Below are 6,001 nucleotides of genomic sequence, written 5' to 3'. Positions count from 1 at the left end.
AAGAAAATAAGATATTCTTTATAGTCTAGAATTTATTTTATATTTTAGCTAACAGTTTGACTGGCGGGGCTGTTCTCAGAACCTTTCTGCCTTTGGAGTTTGGTGGTTTTCCTTGATTCCACTCCTTTAATTTTTTACATTATTATGAGTATTGAGGTTAATTTTAAAACGCGGCCATTACCGCTTTAAAGTATTTTTTTTTTAATGAAATAAGGGGGCAAACGAGCAAACGGGTCACCTGATGGAAAGCAACTTCCATCGCCCATGGACACTCGCAGCATCAGAAGAGCTGCAAGTGCGTTGCTGACCTTTTAAGAGGGAATAGGGTAATAGGGGAGGGTAGGGAAGGGAAGGGAAGGGAATAGTTGAGGGTAGGGAAGGGAATAGGGTAGGGGTTAGGGGATTGGGCCTCCGGTAAACTCACTCACTCGGCGAAACACAGCGCAAGCGCTGTTTCACGCCGGTTTTCTGTAAGAACGTGGTATTTATCCGGTCGAGCCGGCCCATTCGTGCCGAAGCATGGTTCTCCCACGTAAAAAATAATCGAGGAAATAAAAAATCAACGACATAATCCTTATAACTCTATGTTTATCTAATCATAATACTGAAGTCATTAAATTGCAAGTAAATAATAGGTATTACTGTATGAAACTTATAAAAAGGTATAGTTTTTGCAGTAAAGTGAAAATGATTGGACCGAGTAACGAGTTTACAAAAAAGTTGCAACACTGATGGGAGCAGGGAGAGCGAAGTGTTGTCGTTTATTCCGACTAACTACGCTTTGATACGAACTGAAACTTTGCTCCAAAATTAAAGTTACGTAACCCATATTTTGAAGTTTTGTAATTAAAACATCAATATGTTAAATGAGTAAAGTTTTAGGAGTTTTGTAATAATTTTAAATAAGTAATAAATTTAAATAAAACCCGGCTTTATGCCTTTATAGGCATGCCTTTTTTAGCCTTATCCACTATGTTAAATGACCAATATTAATGTACCTTCGTAATAAACAAAATATTAATTAATAAGTTATATAAGACATTAATTTCATATTTCTAAGTAACAAAAAAAACCAGACCGCGTAGTTATTTAAAAATCAAAATTCTAATTCAAATATTCGAATAGAACAAAAGTCGCGGGCGATTCGAGTGTGGTATGAACGTAAGCGATTCAGGCGCCCCTATAAAAAGGTTCGATTTGAATCATCCTGTAGCTCCCCCCCCCCCCCCCCTTCCCCTCTCAGCACAGGGGGGGCGGGGATTAGTGTTGCGCGCGCACACAAAATCAATACTCGACGTTACGCACAAATACGAAGGCTGTAGAGATGTCACGGTCAAGTTATCGATATTTTCGATAATTATTGATATGGAGATTTTGTCAACATAACCGAATAATATTTATGTGAATTGCTTTATGTGAAATTAGCCTACTTACTTAAAAAAATAATATAATAATACTAGCTTACATACAGTTTGATTAATTGTTTAAATTCATTAAAAACATCAAGTAAGAAATTTCATATACAGTTTGCCAGCTTGTTAAAAGAGCAAGATTTAAAAAGTAAAGTAATATTCTCTAACATTCAAGGTGGTAACAAACTATCGTAACCAAACACCACGTCCCTGGTTACAAAGTTACAGCTAAGTTTCACAAAGGAATATTTTATGGTTGTAACAAAACCCTCGTTCACTGCTCAGAATACTTTGCTACCTTGAACAATGTCAGTACTTCTTATTGAAAATATCCTAGTTAGTTATAGTTACTTCACGGTAAAGCTTTTGTGGCGTAGTTTTAGTAAGTGAAGTAGGTGAATGCTTTAAATTGTAGGTGCTATGCTTCAATTTACTGTGAAAATTTCACTTTCTTAGGGTTCCGTACCCAAAGGGTGAAACCGGGACCCTATTCATGAGACTTCGATGTCTGTCTGTCCGTCTGTCTGTCTCCAGGCTGTATCTCAAGAACGGTAATAGCTAGAGAGTTGAAATTTTCACAGATTATGTATATCTATTGTCGCTATAACAACAAATACTAAAATCAAAGTAAAATTTAAATTTAAGGGGGCTCCCATACAACAAACGTGATTTTTTTGGCCTTTTTTGCTCTATATCAATAATGACAACAGGTAGGTACTTGAATTTTTCTCATAGTCCTTAATTTATATGTGTACTTTAATATTTAATAATAACTTTAAAACAAAATAAAAAATTGAGGGGGGCTCCCATACAAAAAATACAAATTTTGGCCTAATTTTGCTCTATAATGGTACGGAACCCTTCGTGCTCGAGTCCAACTCGCACTTGGCCGATTATTTTAAATTTTAACTTTACAATACGTTTTTCTAAAATATTCGGAACACTTAGATACGTTTGCAATTTTATTAGCAACAACAAAAATTGTGTTTATGAATTAAAAGAGTTGTCCTGTCGCTACTAAAACTATTATATCATTTACTAAATTACCTTCGGCTAAAATGTATTTAAATAATAGACTTTATAAAGTTACCTGTGCACGACAATGGAAACGTACAGATTACCGAGTGAACTATGGCTTCATTAGTTTGTATTCAGTGATGTGTCATCAGCAATAACCTAGCAATATAGAGGGAAGGTCTAGTTTGTATAAGGTCTACCTTATAAAGTAGTGATAACTGATAAACTTTATTAAATACGAGCTTTTGCCCGCGGCTCCTCTCGCGTTAAGAAGTATTATTATACAAGAGACTTAGATCCTATAATTTTATAATTTCCTATAAGTCAATTCCTAAACTGACTGCTTGCTGGGTTGGTATATTTGCCTGAGCTCCGATTTCTTTTAGCGAGACCTCTCAGTCTTAGCCTTTAAATGATGTTGTTTTTCTATATTAATAAAAATCGATATAAAAATAAAACTTAAAAAAGCCCTTTTTACCAAGCTCCACTACTTGTTCACATTCACATTTTTTCTATTACAAGCTAGAAGGGTATGCCGCTTGCCGTATATTAATTAGCAGAGCAATATAACTTTAAAACTTAATTATAGCTCCATTGGCCCGATAAGTGTTCGGCGCCGACTAATGGCATTGTTAATGGCATGGCGGGTCAACGAAATTATCGACATATTATATCGATACTGTCACAACACTGTTTTGTTTATTTTTGAGTGCAATCACTTACTTTAATTTGCACATTTGCTGGTAAAAGTTTTGAATTAATTAAGCAATGTAACGTGTAAAGGTAAAAAATAATATTAACAAAATGGAGTATTGGTTTGATTTTTTGCATCAAATAGAATTCATAACTACTGAACTGTATTGATAAAATTTACTACAGCTGACCACGGCCAAGGACATAAGCTACATTATCGTCGTTTGCAAGAGTTGTTTATCACTCGTATTCTGTCTGTTTATATGCTATCACATAAGATCACGTCCATAATAACGTAATTATAGGGAATTTAATAAAGAGCTTATTATTAAACTTAAGCATAGACCATACATTTAATATTGTTTTCTTACAAAGAACTAATTCCAATTAATTATTATCATAACTTATGGCCTATGGTGTAGTGCGTCGCCTACAGTGCTTTTTTAAACTTTTGCCATTTTAATAATTAACATTGCCCATTTTTAAACAAGTAAGTAGGTACTTTATTTGTAAGATCATCTAGGTCAAGTACTTCTGCGACTTTGTCTAGATAAAGGAGCAATCGATGCAACCATTTCAAAATACGATGGTGATAAGCAGATTTTAAGAATATTCTCGAAGATTCGAACAATTAAAAGATATTAAAATTCAGGGGTGTCCTTGTCCAATTAATTTAGCGGCTTAAGTGTACGTGAATATAATAATAATACCCCTGTTAGCCGCTCAATAGGGCTGACAACTGCGAGAATTCTCATAAATTATAGTATTTTTAACTGACTTCCAAAAAGAAGGAGGTTATATGTTTACGTTAAAAGGTTAATAAATAATGTAGTAGAAAAAAATTAATCCCTACTTTTTAATAAATATAATATGTACTTATAGTACGGTACCCAATACCAAAAAAGTAAACTTCCGTTCAACTCATCTCCGCCATACGAATTATTGGTTTAAACTAAATAGCATTAAAAAAACGGTTCAAAATGAATAAAAACCATTCGAATTTTATGGGCACCAAAGTGAGAATAACATGGGTCCATAATATTATTTAAATAAACGTCAATTAATATTTTAATTGACGTTTATTTAAAATGGCAACCCTAAGTATATGGGGCAATGCTCACAATCTCCCATAATGCTAAGCCGAGTCGGTCATCTTCGTTATGTTTTATTTAATTAACCCACAATTTTCACGCTGGAAATGAAAATCTTACCAGCGGAGTGGAGATAATGTTAAAATAATATTTTATTACGAAGAATTTTTCTGTGCTTAAATATATTAATCAACATTTTTTTATTAAAGCCTTTAAGTTGATAGCACTACAGCCGCTCATACTTAGCTCTTACTATTACAACTAGCTTTTATTACCATCTAACTTCTTATACCAGGTGTAACAAAACTAAGTAATAATACTTTAGGGTATATACGTGTTTCTTGTAAAGAGTTCACTGTGAAAGTGGCAGCGCTGAAAGACCAATTCTTTTCACTTTTGTATGGGCAAGCGCCCCAGCGCGCAGCGTCACGAGTTTCCCCATACAAAAGTGAAAAGCAAATTTTGGTCTTTCAGCGCTGCTACTTTCACAGTGAACTCTCTACAAGGAACACACCCTAAACCACTAACTTTTGTTACACCTTGTATATTTTTTATATATCGTAAATGTTTAGAAGCTAGAAGCATTTTTATGTAAAAAGAAATAATTGATATTGTGATTGTTAATGAAGCTATATTTAAGTCATAAAAATTACTAAACTTTAGCCCCAAGTGTAAAGTTTCAAATAACTTGAAACATCACTTAATTAGAGACATAAAACTGTAACTGTGTACTGTGTAGGTATAAACTGTGTTACAACTTACATAAAATCTGTATAAGCTGTGTATACAAAATTTTTGAGTCGTAAATATTATATTAGGTAAGTTGTTATTAGTTTTAAGTTCTGAAGTTGCGATGTTGGAAGTTTGTTTTATATATACTTACCTAACTTTTAATTAGTCTAAAGAGGGTACGCTAGCACTGTTTTTCCATACAAACGTATTCTCCAATTTACTCCCTGGACAATGAGTCTAGACAAATGATTTTTATACAATATTGGGATCTGTTAAAGCTGCCTCTACGTTCGATTTTTTCTAAATTTACTAATATATAAAAATATGACCCTTCAAAAATCACAAAAAATGAATGCCCCGTACCCCGCCAATCCACCGACCATAAAACAAATTTGAAAGATCTTTAAGACAAAAAAATATCCACAGCCTAACTTCCTCCTTTTCGGAAGTCGGTTAATAAAATAAAAACGTAGAGGCACAGACACACACTTCCTGAAGATATTAAAAAATATATTATAAGAAAAAAATGATATAGATAGGCTCTATTTTGAAGAAGGAATCAGAGGACTACGTTACCTCGATTTACTGTATCTGTCTCTATCACAATACACGTGCCGGCGCAGGGTGAAGCGTGATGGCAATAGTTTCGTCATTTATATTCTACAGCACCCCCTTTCCTTCTTAACCAACTGTGAATTGATAAAATTAGTTAGATATTTCGAGTAGGCGTTTGTTTGTCTTCGTCTGCGATAAATCCACGTTCCGCCATGATTGATGCCCATGATTGCGAAGTTATAATCATGTGTAATATATTATGTACGTCGAACATGGACAATCGGAGCTTGTAGTAGTCAAGTTGATCCACCATGGATCAACTTGAAGGCTACAATATTAGATCAATATTCTCATGTACACTTAATATTTTGGTAGAGAACATAAAAATAGCATTTTAATTAAATAAGAAAATATTAAGGAAAGTAGCATTATTGGAGAATTTTCTGGATATATAGTAGAATTACCTTATTTTGGCTCAAAGCAGCTCTTATATAATTTTCA

The 6,001-nt window shown here is 33.7% G+C and overlaps 1 protein-coding gene across 3 annotated transcripts in view; it reads left to right on the top strand.

The window, feature by feature from the left end:
* The window catches only part of LOC121734973 (amyloid-beta-like protein), a 144,225-nt gene that overhangs the window by 114,345 nt on the left and 23,879 nt on the right, over nt 1-6,001 (top strand). The window lies entirely within an intron of this gene.

The sequence above is a fragment of the Aricia agestis genome, chromosome 16 (genome assembly GCF_905147365.1).
Source record: "Aricia agestis chromosome 16, ilAriAges1.1, whole genome shotgun sequence".
NCBI lineage: Eukaryota > Metazoa > Arthropoda > Insecta > Lepidoptera > Lycaenidae > Aricia > Aricia agestis.
The sequence above is the reverse complement of the archived record's forward strand: the minus strand, read 5'-3'. Positions and strand labels throughout refer to the sequence as shown.